The sequence below is a fragment of the Diceros bicornis genome, chromosome 33 (assembly GCF_020826845.1).
Source record: "Diceros bicornis minor isolate mBicDic1 chromosome 33, mDicBic1.mat.cur, whole genome shotgun sequence".
Lineage (NCBI taxonomy): Eukaryota > Metazoa > Chordata > Mammalia > Perissodactyla > Rhinocerotidae > Diceros > Diceros bicornis.
In genome coordinates this window covers 24,656,639-24,671,205 of record NC_080772.1, presented here as the reverse complement: position 1 = coordinate 24,671,205, position 14,567 = coordinate 24,656,639, and positions in this window count along the sequence as shown.

Sequence of the window (14,567 nt, the reverse complement as noted above, 5' to 3'; positions counted from 1 at the left end):
CATGAGTTATTTACATATTTTGGAGATTAAGCCCTTATCAGATGTATGGTTTGCAAATATCTTCTCCCAATTGTTAGGTTGTCTTTTCGTTTTGTTGATGGTTTCCTTTGCTGTGCAGAAGCTTTTTAGTTTGATGTAGTCCCATTTGTTTATTTTTTCTATTGTTTCTTTTGCCCGGTCAGACATGGTGTTTGAAAAGATGTTGCTAAGACTGATGTCGAAGAGAGTACTGCCTATGTTTTCTTCTAGAAGTTTCACAGTTTCAGGTCTTACATTCAAGTCGATGTCGAAGAGAGTACTGCCTATGTTTTCTTCTAGAAGTTTCACAGTTTCAGGTCTTACATTCAAGTCTTTAATCCATTTGGAGTTAATTTTTGTATATGGTGTAAGGTAACGATCTACTTTCATTTTTTTGCATGTGGCTATCCAGTTTTCCCAACACCACATGTTGAAGAGACCTTTCTTTTCCCCATTGTATGTATAGCCAAGACTTGGAAGCAACCTAAGTGCCCATTAAGGGACGAATGGATAAAGAAGATGTGGTATATATACACAATGGAATACTACTCAGCCATAAGAAACGATGAAATCCAGCCATTTGTGACAACATGGATGGACATTGAGGGTATTGTGCAAAGTGAAATAAGTCAGAGGGAGAAGGTCAAATACCATATGATTTCCTTCATTAAGTAGTAGATAATAACAACAATAAACAAACACATAGGGACAGAGATTGAATTGGTGGTTACCAGAGGGGAAGGGAGTAGGGAGGAGGGTGAAAGGGATAATTCGGTGCATGTGTGTGGTGATGGGTTGTAATTAGTATTTTGGTGGTGAACATGATGTAATCTATGCAGAAATAGAAGTATAATGATGTACACCTGAAATTTTTACAATGTTATAAACCAATGTTACTGCAATAAACAAAAAATTTTTAAAAAATGCTATTGTATAAATTTACATTTAAAATAAAATTCAGACTTACACAAAACTGACTAGTATGAGGAGCTAAATCTTTTTAGAAAATTTATTCTGCAAGAATTTTATCAACTCATTTTATCAGATGTACTAAAATTCGTATTTCAAAATAACTTATTGAAAATTTATCCCAATGTTGTCACAGACTATAAAATACTCTTAACAACTCCAGTAACAGCGGCATCAGAAAAATTTCTCAAAGTTAAAAATTACAAAAAATTATTTGTGATCTTACATTTGCTAAGAGCAACTGATATCACTTTTCATTATATAGATTAAAAATCATTTTGCTAAAAGCATAAATTTGATGACCTAATACGTTAACTTTCAGAAAAGCAAGTTAGCAAAATCATGATCAATCAAGATATCACTTTAATAAGGCACTGTTCATTATATTATTTTAAATTATGACACAATTTTTTTGCAATTTGTATATTTATGTTGTTATTAATATGTTACTACTACCCCATAGTACATTTTATGAGTAATAAAATATTTTAAAAGAAAAATGGGTTATTTTTTAGTACCTTTAACTGCAGTTTTCTCCCCTGCTTTTTGAATAAGGAATTCACATTTTCTTTTAAGATTTTATTTATTTATTTATTTCCCCCAAAGCCCCAGTAGATAGTTGTATGTCATAGAGCTGCACATCCTTCTAGTTGCTGTATGTGGGACACGGCCTCAGCATGGCCAGAGAAGTGGTGCGTCGGTGCGCGCTTGGGATCCGAACCCAGGCCGCTAGTAGCGGAGCGTGCGCACTTAACCGCTAAGCCACGGGGCCAGCCCAGGAATTCACATTTTCAGTTTTCTCTGGACTTCACAAATTATGCAGCTGGCCCTGGTTATATGCCTATATTTTAGGTACCAGTGAAGCTGGGAAATACGGTTTTGGAGATTCTACCTTGGGAAGAAGGGCTTCATAAAGAAGAAACCAGCTAATCAGGAATGACAGAGTATCAGCACCCCACCCACCTCATTGGCTGCCAAGCCACTAATCGTATTTATTTTCTCTCTTGGTTTGGGTGGTCCCAGCAAAGTCTGAAAGAGGATTAAATTCACGGTATTAATCCCACCATTCTAAGGAAGGATCAGCAAATTCTTAAGGTCAGGGTGGTACACCAAAGTGAAACCAGCTGTCTCCTATTTCTTCGAGGGGTGGTTTCCGCAACTACGCATGGCCTCCTGGCTCCAACTCCGCTTTCTCAAGGCCTCTGGGTACCCGCCTGCTTCCCAGAAGCTATTTTTGTTCTTTGGTGCTTACCTAATGCTGTTTAAGGCACAGAATGGATAAACTGCAAATATTTACCTTTCTCAAAGCTAGGTCCCAGGAAACTCTTATTGATTTAAAAATGTTAGTCATTTAGTGTCATGCCATTTTTATGTTCACTGAATGAACGTGAGTAGTCCTAGAATTCTCCTCTGCAAATATCCCAAAAGGAGAGGAAGAAGAAGAAGTGGTTCTGAATTGAGGAATGAACTCGAACCTGTAAATCAGAAAGCTCCCCTGCAAGAACTTGGCACAGATGCATTCGCTGTCAGTGTTCGAGTCTTTCTTTTTTATGCCCCAAAGGACATCATGAACACTTGTGTGTGTGGATGTCCAGTTTCATAAAATAAATTTCCTTGTGTTTCCTTCCCGCCCAAAGACAGACCATCAACCTCGCTGGGAAAGCAGTGGTGGCTACAAAAGGAAGAATGACCAGTCTTGCACCCCTGGAAAGAGACCAGTGAGGCACAATTTGTTAGTGTTTTAGAGATGGCTGAGACCAATTTCTTTAGTTTAGAGAAAAGAATCCTCTGCTCAGGAGGCTGCCCTGTTGGTTGGGGGTAGAGTTGGGGTCTCCTGAGTCCTGATCCAGGGATCATCCACTTCTCCTCCACGCTGCTCCACCACTGCCAAGACCAAAGAAACAGGTGTCCAAGGGCAGCCATCAATGAGCTTAGAAAGCCTATTAATCCCAGTGTGTGGTGACTTCTTGAGCTGGAGCTTTCACAGCAGAGACATAAAGAAGGAAAGGTCAAGACCAGAGCACAGCTGTATAGATTTGCAACTGAAATGTTGGGGTGAGGTGAACAGAAATAGGGGTCAGAAAATTGCTTCAGGCTAGGATTGGAAAGGTAAGAAAGTGAGTGCATATGCCACTTTTGCAGAAGAGGTGAAAAGAAAAGGCATCTGACTCCAGCATTGCAAGAAATCTGTGTGTGTGTGTGTATGTGAGTGTGTGTATATGCGAGTGCGTGTGTGTGTGTGTGTAGCATACAGTTTAAGAGTGACAGTTGTGAGATCACATGCTGGGTTCAACTCCCAGTGCCATCCTTACTAACTGTACACTCTGAGCAAATCAAGTCATGTCACCTCTCTAGGCCTCAGATTCCTTAGATATAAAGTAGGGAGCACTTTAGCAGTAACTTCATAGGGACATTGTGGGGATAAATGAGATTATTTATGCAAAGCACTTGGCACAGCCCCTGGCTGTTGGTAAGTGCCCCATAAATATGTACTGTCATTATCACATCAGATGGCATCTATGACCCAGACTTTCTGGGGTGCCTGCCCCCTAGGGATGCACCTCGCCTGCTGTACACAGAGCTAGCCCCCACCCATCCAGATTGCATACCAACACAGTTGTGCTTAGAAAGGGACAAGTTCACCTAATAGGCCCACTCCTCTGTGTGGCAATGCCTGGTCTCCTTACCCCCACCTCCAGCCTGCCTCTGACAGAGGCTGACATGGTCAGATATCTACCAGCTACGGCTTCTATCCTCATCCCAAATGAAATCCTGGTCTCCTTCTCTTAATAAGGACTCTTGTGTCTGATTTTCCCATGAAATATGTAAGATCTTAGGACTTACTCCTCAGATTGTTTTTATAAAAAATACTTTTCCTGTGACTAGAACAAGATCGCCACATTGAATAGAAGATTTTCATTTACCCATAGTATAACAAAACCAACCCTACTCCTTGTTTCTTCTTTCAAGTCACTTTATGGGCCTCCAGAATTTCCTGGCCTCTGTGCTTTGGTCATTAGCGCTATTGAAATGTCTTTACTAATCTAGGCTGTTCTGAACTGACGGGGCCCCCGAGTCCTACCCTTCTGAGGCTCCAGAGGGAAGTGGACCAGCAGAGATCAGAGAATCTGGGGCTTTGTGGCTTCAGGGAAGATTCTAACCCAAGGCAAGATTGAACTATTTGGGAAAACAAGAAACCCAGGGAAGACAAAAGTCCACATGGAACAAAGGGAGAGAACTCTATGGCGGCTGGAGAAGCTACACGCTCTCGTCAGGGGCTGAGGCAGCAGGGGCCCCTGTCTGGCTGTGGTTCACAGTGAACAGCTGCTCCCACAGCCACTTGCCTGGACTGAGGCAATGGCGGCCGTCCAGTGGTGGTCCTATTTTCAGGCAGCCCCCAGAGGGTCCACATCTCTGGTCCTAAAGGACTTCTGCTTCCCACTGACCATTGCTCTTGGCAGGGTAACACCACTGGGCTGGACTGCGTGTACTCAGTAGTATCTGAGCTCAGGGCGAGTTTTCAGTAGGTCTAGATAGGGGGTAGGGTAGGATTTGGAGTAATCATGGCAGCCAGGGCCTGCCCTCATAGTGTGATGTGGCTTCCTCTGTGTTGGCTGGCCAGGTCCCAGGGTAAGAGACCCTGACTGTAGATCTGTGACATTCTGAGTTGTTAATTTTGTAATATTGTTGCCTGTCCTCTTAGCAATTCACTCCCTCACTCCCCCACACACTCATTCCAACACCTGCTGAACATCTACCGTGAGCCAGACCTGTGCTGAGCGACAAGGAGATGGAAAGGGGACAGAGCCTCTGTCTTCAAACCATTGGGTCTACCAGCGAAAAATCTTGAGTGGTTAGGGAATTGTCACAGTTATTTTTATGTGTCAACTTGCTTAGGCTATGGTATCCAGGTATTTGGTCAAACATTATTCTAGATGTTTCTGTGAAGGCATTTTTTAGATGAGATTAACATTTAAATTATAGACTTTGAGTAAAGTATATTACCCTCCCTAATGTGCGTGGACGTCATCCAATTAGTTTAAGGCCTTAATAGAAAAAGATTGATCTCTGAATAAGACAGAATTCTGCCAGTAGACTGCCTTTGGACTCAAACTGTAGCATCAATTCTTCTCTGGGTCTCCAGCCTGCTGGCTTACCCTGCAGAGTTTCGACTTGCCAGCCTCCACAGTCACATGAGCCAGTTCCTGAAAATCAATCAATCTCTCCTTCCTTATATATTGTATATATATTCTATTGCTTCCATTTCTCTGGAGAACCCTAACTAATATAGGAATCCAGTCTGTTTTATTGTCCTCTTGATGACTTCTGCATTTTTGATGATGAAACGCACACTGTGGAAAACGTAGAAAATACAAACAAATAGTACCAAGATGGCTCGGTAAACATCTTGCTGAGAGCCCTTCTTCTTTTTCTCTGCATATATTGGCATGTATACTCAACAAAATTGGAATCACGAATCTTTATCCTGTCTTTTTCTTTTTTAAGTAACATTAGTTGTAAGCATTTTTTAAATGTCATTAAACTATACGGAAAGACGATTAGGGCCTGCCCACTAGTCTGTTTTTGTTGGAAATTTAGGTTGTTTCCTATTTTCTATTATTATAAATAGCTCTGCAAGGAAAGTTTTTGTACATAAATCTGTGTCTGCCTCTCTGATTATTTCCTTAGGGAAGATTTCTGGAAAGGGAGTTACTGAGAACTCTGGCCTCATAAATGAGAGAATTATGAAAAATGGAAGGGGAAAATGCAATAAATTAAATGAATTGCTTGACTCATTTTAACTGAGGAAATAAGAAACACCTGACCTCCTCCAGGGCAGAACTCGTGGTCATCGACACTATTGAGGGAGACCATGAGGCACGGTAGAAAGAACTGGATTAGGAGCCAGAGCTTGGGTTCCAGGCTCACTTCATTTCTCTTTACAGCCAGAACTCCTGGGCAAGGCTCTGACATGTTCTGCTCCCAGTTCTTCATGTAAAGAGGAGATATAGGAACTGCTCCGCCTACTTCCCCAGGGTCATGAAGTGCCATCGATGGAATGTGTATGAACATCTCCCCTCACCCCACTGGCCTTCCTCCTCTTTTAAGAGCTAGGTGGAACGCTGCCTCTTCTGTGCAGTCTGTTTTAACTTTCCAAGGATAAATTAGTGGCCTCTACTCTAACACTTTCTCCAAGCTCTTTTCTAGCGTGTATAATGTTGAGTTATAATGATTTGTTCATGCTTCTGTTCCTCCAGCTGGCCCGTGAGTCCGAGTCCTATTCATCTTTTCTTTCCACTGGTGCTTAATATAGTGCAAGGCATGCAGGAGATGCCCAATTAATGTTGACTAAAAGAAATTATAAAGTGCTAAATGAGCATGATATTATCCACAAGCATTTATTAAGCACCACTGATATGTCTCTGAACTCAAGGCACTCACACTACAGTAGAACAAATATAAAAAAGATTCAAGGTAGCATTTGCTAAGTGCCCAACTGATTGTTCAGAGGCAAAGCGCTGCAGGAGCTCGGAGCAGAGCAGGGGGCCATCGCTGAGGGGGCTGTAGCGGTCAAGAGCACCTTCTGGGACCTCTGGGCCTCTGAGAAACCTTGGCCTTAGATGAGGAGAGAATAAAAAGATGTTATCCCAGAAAAGGGAATTGTCCGAGCAAAGGTGGTCCAGTGTTTGCATATGCAGTCTGGTATACAGTAGGGACACCATGAATACTTGCTGAGGGAGTGAAGGAGGCAGTGAGGCATCACACATTCTGAGAACAAGATGGCGGAGTGTTCTCTCCCAAAGGGACTGTCTATTTTGTCAGTGCAAAAATATCACGTTGCCCAGTAATTACTAATGGAGTGTCTAATCACCTCATCAGTTTCCAAATACAGGTCCAAATGCTGTTTAGCTAGATTTCCTCCGAGCTGTGCATAAAATTACAGGCCCATGTACTTAGACGTGCTCATCCACTCCCTCCACGTGCCACCCTGGGTCTTCACCAGACCAATGACGAGGGTTTGGGCACTGCTCTGTCAGACCAGCTTCCACGAGCAAGTGACAGGTGACTCTGAGGTGTTCTTCTGCTTACTTCACTGTTCCCTCAGACAGATTTTTTACAACCACTCTGTCCATTCTGTTCTGACCGACATGGCCCAACCTTTCGTTTGTGTAGAAGTCATACTGCTTGCCAAAGACCAAGAATCAGGAGTCGTAGGGGCTTATCACAAAACCATCAGTAAATTACCAAACAATCATGTCAGGTCATATATTTTGCCTCTCAGTGTCTTCGTTTAGGTAAGAGATTCAAAATTGTCTTTGAAACTGATGGGTCAGGGAGTGACATTTTTCAGTTAAAATTAGGTTCACCTATGAATAACAGACCCCCCTTGCCACAAAAAAAAAAAAAAACAGTTAAACAAGATAGTTTAATTCTTTCCCACATATAAGAATTCTGGAGCTAGGTAGTCCAGCGTTTGTTTGTTGACTCCATTGTCACTAGAGATACAAAGGCCTTCTCGTCTAACCCTCATCCTTCCCTAGGATGTGGTCTGCTTCTTCATGTCCAATATGACTGCTGTGATTTTAGCCATCTCAGGCACTTTCCAGACAGCAGGATGGAAGAAGGGAAGGGAGAGGATGCCAATTCTTCCTATTACAGAACTTTCTAGAAATCCCACACAACACTTCTGCTTACATCTCATTGGCCAACACTTAGTCAGATGGTCACAGCAAACTGAAAGGGAAAGTGGGAAATGGCGTCCTGTAGCTGGGTATCACCGTGCCCAGCTGAAAACCGGGGCTCATTTCATTTCATTTGAAAGAGAAGATGCGTGTTTGATGGGCGACCGGGAATCCCTGCCACAAACTTGATTGCATCTGTTCTTATCTTTGACTCACTTCAGAAAGCAAAGCAACAACCCGAATGAGTGGAAGAAACATACATACAGAAAAATGTCACCTGAGAAAAATTACAATCTGTTTTCTAAATCCTAGGCTCCAATATTTCAGACATGCTAAATCAGAAGTGTGTGGTCCTAGTTAGAGCACTGATGTGCTAGCACTCTAGGCCTATATATATATGTATAAAATAATATAAAATATATATAAAATAGGAAATGTATTATGTTTATTTATTTAAATAGCTAGGATACTGACTAACATTCAAATAGGCATCTTCTGCTTTGCAAATTTAACAATTATTTATAATTGTCATAATTATGTTTTTCAGATTCAATTATTTTAACCTTATTTATTGTGAAATATTTATTGTGAAATATAAATATTGTGAAATATTGTGAAATAGTATGTAGGAAAAATGCATAAAGCATAAATGTAACTCACTCTAAGATAGAGCTTCCGAGTGCTTCTGCATCATTATTTAACTTGATCTTCACAATAGCCCTGTGAGGAAGGAAAGGGGGCCTTTAGTATCATCACTCATATTTCGTAAGTGTGGAAATACGGCAGATGACTTTCCCAAGGTTCAAAGCCAGTGAGTCCAGAACTTGAACCCATACTCTCTGCCCCCAGAGCCCGTTGTGCTTTACTCAATGCTGCCTCTCTCAGAGACTATAGAAATCCTGAGAAATTTGGCAGAGATGCAAAGAGGTGAGTGTAACCTTCTGAAAAATTATTGGCAAGTAAAAATGAACGGAAAGGAGTAGTAGTCACTGTAGATATTTAAACATAAGATATCCTGAGAGCTATGGAGTAAATGCAGCATGAATTACCACTTGAAATAAACAGTGTCTAGTGAGAGGAACGTGCAAACCACTCTCATAGATGTAAGATTTTACTACAAATGAAATAAAGGGGGGAGAAAAGGACACATCTTTGGCAACCCTCTCTCCTTGTCACTATTTTTGGTTCTCTGTCTGAAGAAAGTTTTAAAGATTTCCTTGTAAGGACAGAAGAAAAAAATCATGCTGTGACCTCATGACCTTAGTGGAAGCAACCATGGGTGAATATTCCTCTTCTCGGGCAGTAGGAAAGAATTGGGAGCAGACTGTAAAATCTTCCCACCCAACCACAAATGGCATAAACTGGTAAAATCGGTTCAACAATCTCAAAAAGTGGTCTCTGGGAATCATTAACCCCTATATTTCAGATATGGAATGCCCCCCTGGGATTTGAAAAAGGGTGCACCCTAGCAATGAGGCAGCTTTTTCTTCCTTAAGTAGGCATTGGATCCGAGCCCTTATTAGAGATGTTTGGTACTATGTATTTTGTTCTCATAAACTCCTTCATTTATGGAATTTCTTCTAGATGGTGGAAAGAAGAGAAGCAATAAAGCTAATGTCTCGCTCTCATGTGTTTGGAGATTAGTTATAATTGTGTGAACAAGTTGCTGAGCAATAAGGAATAAAGAGTAATTCTTCTCTCACAAAGGAATGTTGAGCTAACTCAGCTCATTTATTTATTAAACACACACTTAAATAATGTTTATTGAGTGCCAGGTAGAGACTTCAAAAATACTAACTCATTTAATACCCTAACAACCCTCAAAGGGAGGTATTATTTTACTAGTGGGGAAATTGAGGCACACAAAGTTTAATTAACTGGCCCAAAGTCAAAGAGCTTGTAAGTGGAGCCAGGGCCCATGGCCTGAACCACCGTGCATGCTCTCCTCTGCCTGTATATGGAAGTCCAGGAAGAATGTCTACTGGAAGATGGAGTAACTTGGGAGCACAGGTTACCTTACTGCACAAAACTGGGGTTCTCTGCCCAATGCACATAAACAAGCCAACAAATTATGGCATCAGCCTCTGAGGAAGAAATCAGCTTTTATTCTGCAAGATTGATCTGCAGGAAGACAGGGGGCGGGTGCCCTCAGATCTGTCTCCCCGATTCAAGATTTGGGGTGAAATTTAAGAGGTTAGGGAGAAGAGGCTGGCACATGGAAACACTGGTGGGACTGATTTTAATTAGTGGGCTTCAAGCATTTATGGTAAGATTTTAAACATTTATGACAGGGTTCTAAACATTTATGATGGAGTTCTAAACATTTTTGATGAGATGGGGAAGGAATTTTAACACTGGATCTTCCTGAATGAGGGACCCCTTGCTTCTGATAAGAGTCTGACTTTCAAGTTCTGGTCGTGTCCCAGTCCTTGGGTTCCATGGCAAGAAAGATCTTTGATTCTGAGGTCGTTTCAGGTCACAATTTCTTCTTTTGCACAAGCCCTGGCTACATGACTTGGCAGATTTTCTGAAAGGCAATTCTTAATCACTCTGTTGATAAGAGATGGGGCCAGTCAACTGGTCCTGGAGGGCCCGAGGTTACAGTTACAATAAGATAGTTACTAGATTCAGTGCCTTGTATAGTACATCACTAAAAAGAAAACTCCGTTTCAGTCTCTATTACCACTACTTCTGACACCAAACGTGGGTTTTTTCCAACACTGACCATAGGTCAGGGTATGGGGGAACCACGGAGCTTCCACGACCCTCTGGGTGCACCACTCTCCCAGCACCTCCGTGTGTTCACCAACTCGGAAGCTTTCCAAATCCCTTTAGTCACGGTTTTTTATGGGGAGTGTTACATAGGCATGATTGATTAAATCATTGGCCATTAGTGATTAACTCAAACTCCAGCTGTTTTCCCCTCTCTGGAGGTGGGGGTGGGGGGCGGCGCTGAAATTTCCAACCCTCTAATCACATGATTCGTTCCCCTGGAATCCAGCTTCCCATCCTTAGGGGCTTTCTAAAAGTTACCTTGTTAACATAAACTCAGCCACGGTTGAAAGGGGCTAGTTATAAATAACAAAAGGCACTCCTTTCGCCTTTATCAATCCAGAACAACCTCAGGAACAAAACTCAAATCTTATAACAAAAGATACTCTTTTCATCTATATTGCTCTGGAACTGTTTCAGGAGCCAGGGATGAAGACCAAAATATATATTTCTTATTACAGCACAATATCACAATGTCAGAGTACTCAATGGTCTTCTGAAGGAAGGACGGAAGGAAAGAGGAAGGAAGAAAAAAAAGGAAATAGAAAGGAAGGGAGGGCAGGTGGGAGGATCATTATACAGCAGGAAAATAATACTGTTTTGGGCATTTTTTCAAAAGGACGATGCTGCTAAGGATGAAGCTATGTCTGATCCTTAGTTTCCTCATCTCTATCACAGGGATTATCACAGCTAACCTGCATTAATTATAGTTTGTTTGTTTACAAATATACATCAAATCATGTAATGTATGTCAAAACACTTTAAAAAACAAACCAATGTGTACATGAAGTACTTTTGTAATGATTATGATTAAGCCAGCTCACTTGTTTTTCGTTTTCTATTTTTCCTTACTCTACTCTTTATTTGACTTTGGGGTAAAAAAAGAAGACTCAAGAAACTAAAATTCTCATGTTCTCCAGAAATCATTAGAACTAGCTACTGGTTTTAAAAGTTTCCCTTTGGCTGAACATTCCAAATATTACACCACTTGCCCAAATGCAAAACATTTATTATGATAATGACACCTTCCTGAAGGAAACACTTTCTGAATGGCATTCATCCAAAATCGTAAAGTACACTAATCTTCAAGGCTTGAAAATGTTTTATTGGCTTGTAAACGTCCAGACCTTCTGTTTATCACGAAAATAGAGATGATACACCTTATGATTATCTGTTCTCTACAGCAGCAGAGTTTTACTTACACGAAGCTTCCTTTTCTTAGACCCCTTCCTATCAGTCAGTTCTCACTTAATCACAGAGCAGGGTTCATCCCCTTGAGGTGTCTACCATCTCTTTCTTTCCTCTCCTGGGAGAGTTTCACCAGCAGACATTAGAGCCACATGAGAGGAGGGTTGGGAAGGGGGTCGGGGGAGGATTGTCTGGATCTGTGAGAGAACACATGTTTTCTATGGAGTCTGTGTTCAAAGTCAAATATAAGTTTTGGGCTTATCTCTTTTTGTTTGTTTTACCTACATTTCTGGTCCTCTCCCTCAGCTTGGATAATCAAGCTTTAACCACATTTTAAATTCCTCCTCATCCATTCATTCCTCAACCTAGTCCAACCAGAATTCCACCCCCACCATTTTGCTGAAACTGCTCTCAGTTGCCCGAGCCAATGGACATGTTTTGGATCCTGAGAATATGAGACAAACAACCAGCCCTGACCTTGAAGAGCTTGTCGACTCCTGGGAAAGAGACACAGGTGAATAAACAGCATATGAGATAGTAAAGGTTTTGGCAGGTGATTTGGGGAGCACAAAGATCATCTACTGACCCATCTGCAGTGTTGGAGACTGGTGGGCAAGTTCTCTTGACACTTCCTCTTCTTTTGGTTGCTAGAATAATGCACTTTGCTTTTTCTTTCTCTAGCCACTCCCTCTCAATTTCTTTTCACAGCTCCATTTCCTCTATTCATCTCCTATATATTGGTATTACTCAAGTGTCCAGACCAAGGCTTCTGTTCTTATTCCATAGGCTCTCTTGGGAAAATCTCATCCATATTTCTGACATAATGTGTCACAATAAGTTCATGACTTCCACATTCCTGTTTTTCAATTTGTACCTCTCTCCTTAGCTCCAGATTTATTTGTCTGTCTGCTCATTTGGATATCCCAAGGGATCTCAAACACAATGTGTCCAAATCTGAAGCCATCATCGTGAACCTTCTTCTCTTCCTGTTTCCTATGTCAGTGAATGGTACCATCATCCATCTACTTCTTCAAATTAGAGACCTGGGAGTCATCCTTGGCTCCTCCATCTCCCTCACTCCCACCGTCACTGAGTCCCATCAATTCTGCCTCCTTACTGCCACCATCATGGCTCACATTGAATTTGTCTTCCATATCGTAGCTAAAGGGAATCTTCCAAAACACAAATCTGTTCATATACCCCTCTGTTTAAATAACTTTAGGGGTTTCTCACTTGCGCAGAATAAGTCGTAACTGCTGGCATTGCAGAAAAGGCTCTTAATGACCTGCTCCCTGCCCACCGCCCTGAGAAGCCTCAGCTCCTCCCTCTTGCTTGCATGCACTTAGCCACACTTGCTTCATTCAATTACAAATACCTCTCGCACCTTTTACCTTCCGGTTGAGCTCTCCTCACTCTTGAACACATACTCAGCTCGAGCATCCTGGCTCCCAAGCTGCTTTAGATGTCCTCCGTGCAGCTGCCATATAGACCCACTCAAAGCCCTTGCCACATCACAAGCTGCTTATTCGTCTGTATTACTCCCCCTTGATCAAAAAATCTTCAAAGATAGGAGCTGGTTGTTTGTGTTTCCAAACCCAGAATAGAGTATGGCACCAAATACGTGCTCATTCAGTATGTTATTGAATGAATAAATGCGTTCTAATATTACATGTCTACTGCCTGCAGCCTCAGCCAGCACCACTACACAGGAGCTTACTGAATCCTGCACAACTGAGTGTCTGACCAGGGAACCCACTCCACACAAAGGAGGTGTGGCAGTGAGCCCATGACCACGGACTCCACTGGTCATATCACAAATTGAACCGGCTAGAAGCAACTGCTTCATGGAGCACGAGAACAGCCTACTGGATGCGTAGCTAAAGATTCACCTCAGAGGCAATTCTCTGAAAGGATGGGGTGTCCTCAGACACCTCTCTGTGGCACTGTGTCCCCTGTAGGAAGAATAAAAGAGTCTGGGAACCAAGGGGTAGAAGATGCAGTGCCTCCGCTTACTCTCACTTCCAATGACCCCCTAGGGGCTGGAGGGTGGGTTTGTGCTTCTCATCTCTTCAACTCTGGGCTGTACAGAGAAGGTTCTCATCCCCAAAGGGGGCTACTCTTTCCAGGGGACCCAGAAAGGGCCACTGCACCGCAAGCTACAGCTGCCTCCAGGGCATATCACACTCTTGATGTGCAATGATCACCAGACAAGAGGTGTGCCATCTGGTCAGCAGGAGGAGGTAGGGCCACTTTTACATAACGGAGCAGAGAGGATTACATGTGGAACCCAGGTGGTCCGCTGGTGCTCCCTTTGGTAATGACTTTGACTCAGGAACTCCCCATCAGCCTGGCTGAAATGCTTTAAGCGTTGTGCTGCAGTCTGAGATGCTTTCTGATCAATTCTCCTTTCTTCTTGCTCTCCTTCCACAGGTGGGATCCTTGCATTGCAGTCTGAAGGTTCCCCCCAACAAGTCCCTTGCATTTCTAATCCCGTCTGGTTGTTTGCTTTTCGGAGGACATAGCCCGCACAAAATGTTGCCCTGCTCATGGGCATCTGCTTTTAAAGAGATTTCCTAAAGCAAGCACTGTGTAAACCAAATAAGTTAATGTCATCTAGTGGAACTGCAGGCCTGGTAGCAGGCACTCTTCATGTGCGATGGTACTGGTGACTGCTTATTTCCAAGGCTGGCTGGCAAGTGCCACAGGTCATGGTCAGGGCTGGGCTTTGGAGTCAGACAGATTGAGGGTTCAGATCCCGGATTTGGTATTTACTAGCTGTGTAACTTTACCTGCTGGTAAAACAGGAACAGCAACACTCATCGGGTTACTGAGGGATTCATTGAGAAAATACATGGAAAATGTGTAGCATATAGGAAGGGCCCAATAAATTGCAGCTAATAGTATTATCATGCCTAGTCTTAAATCTAGGAAATATAT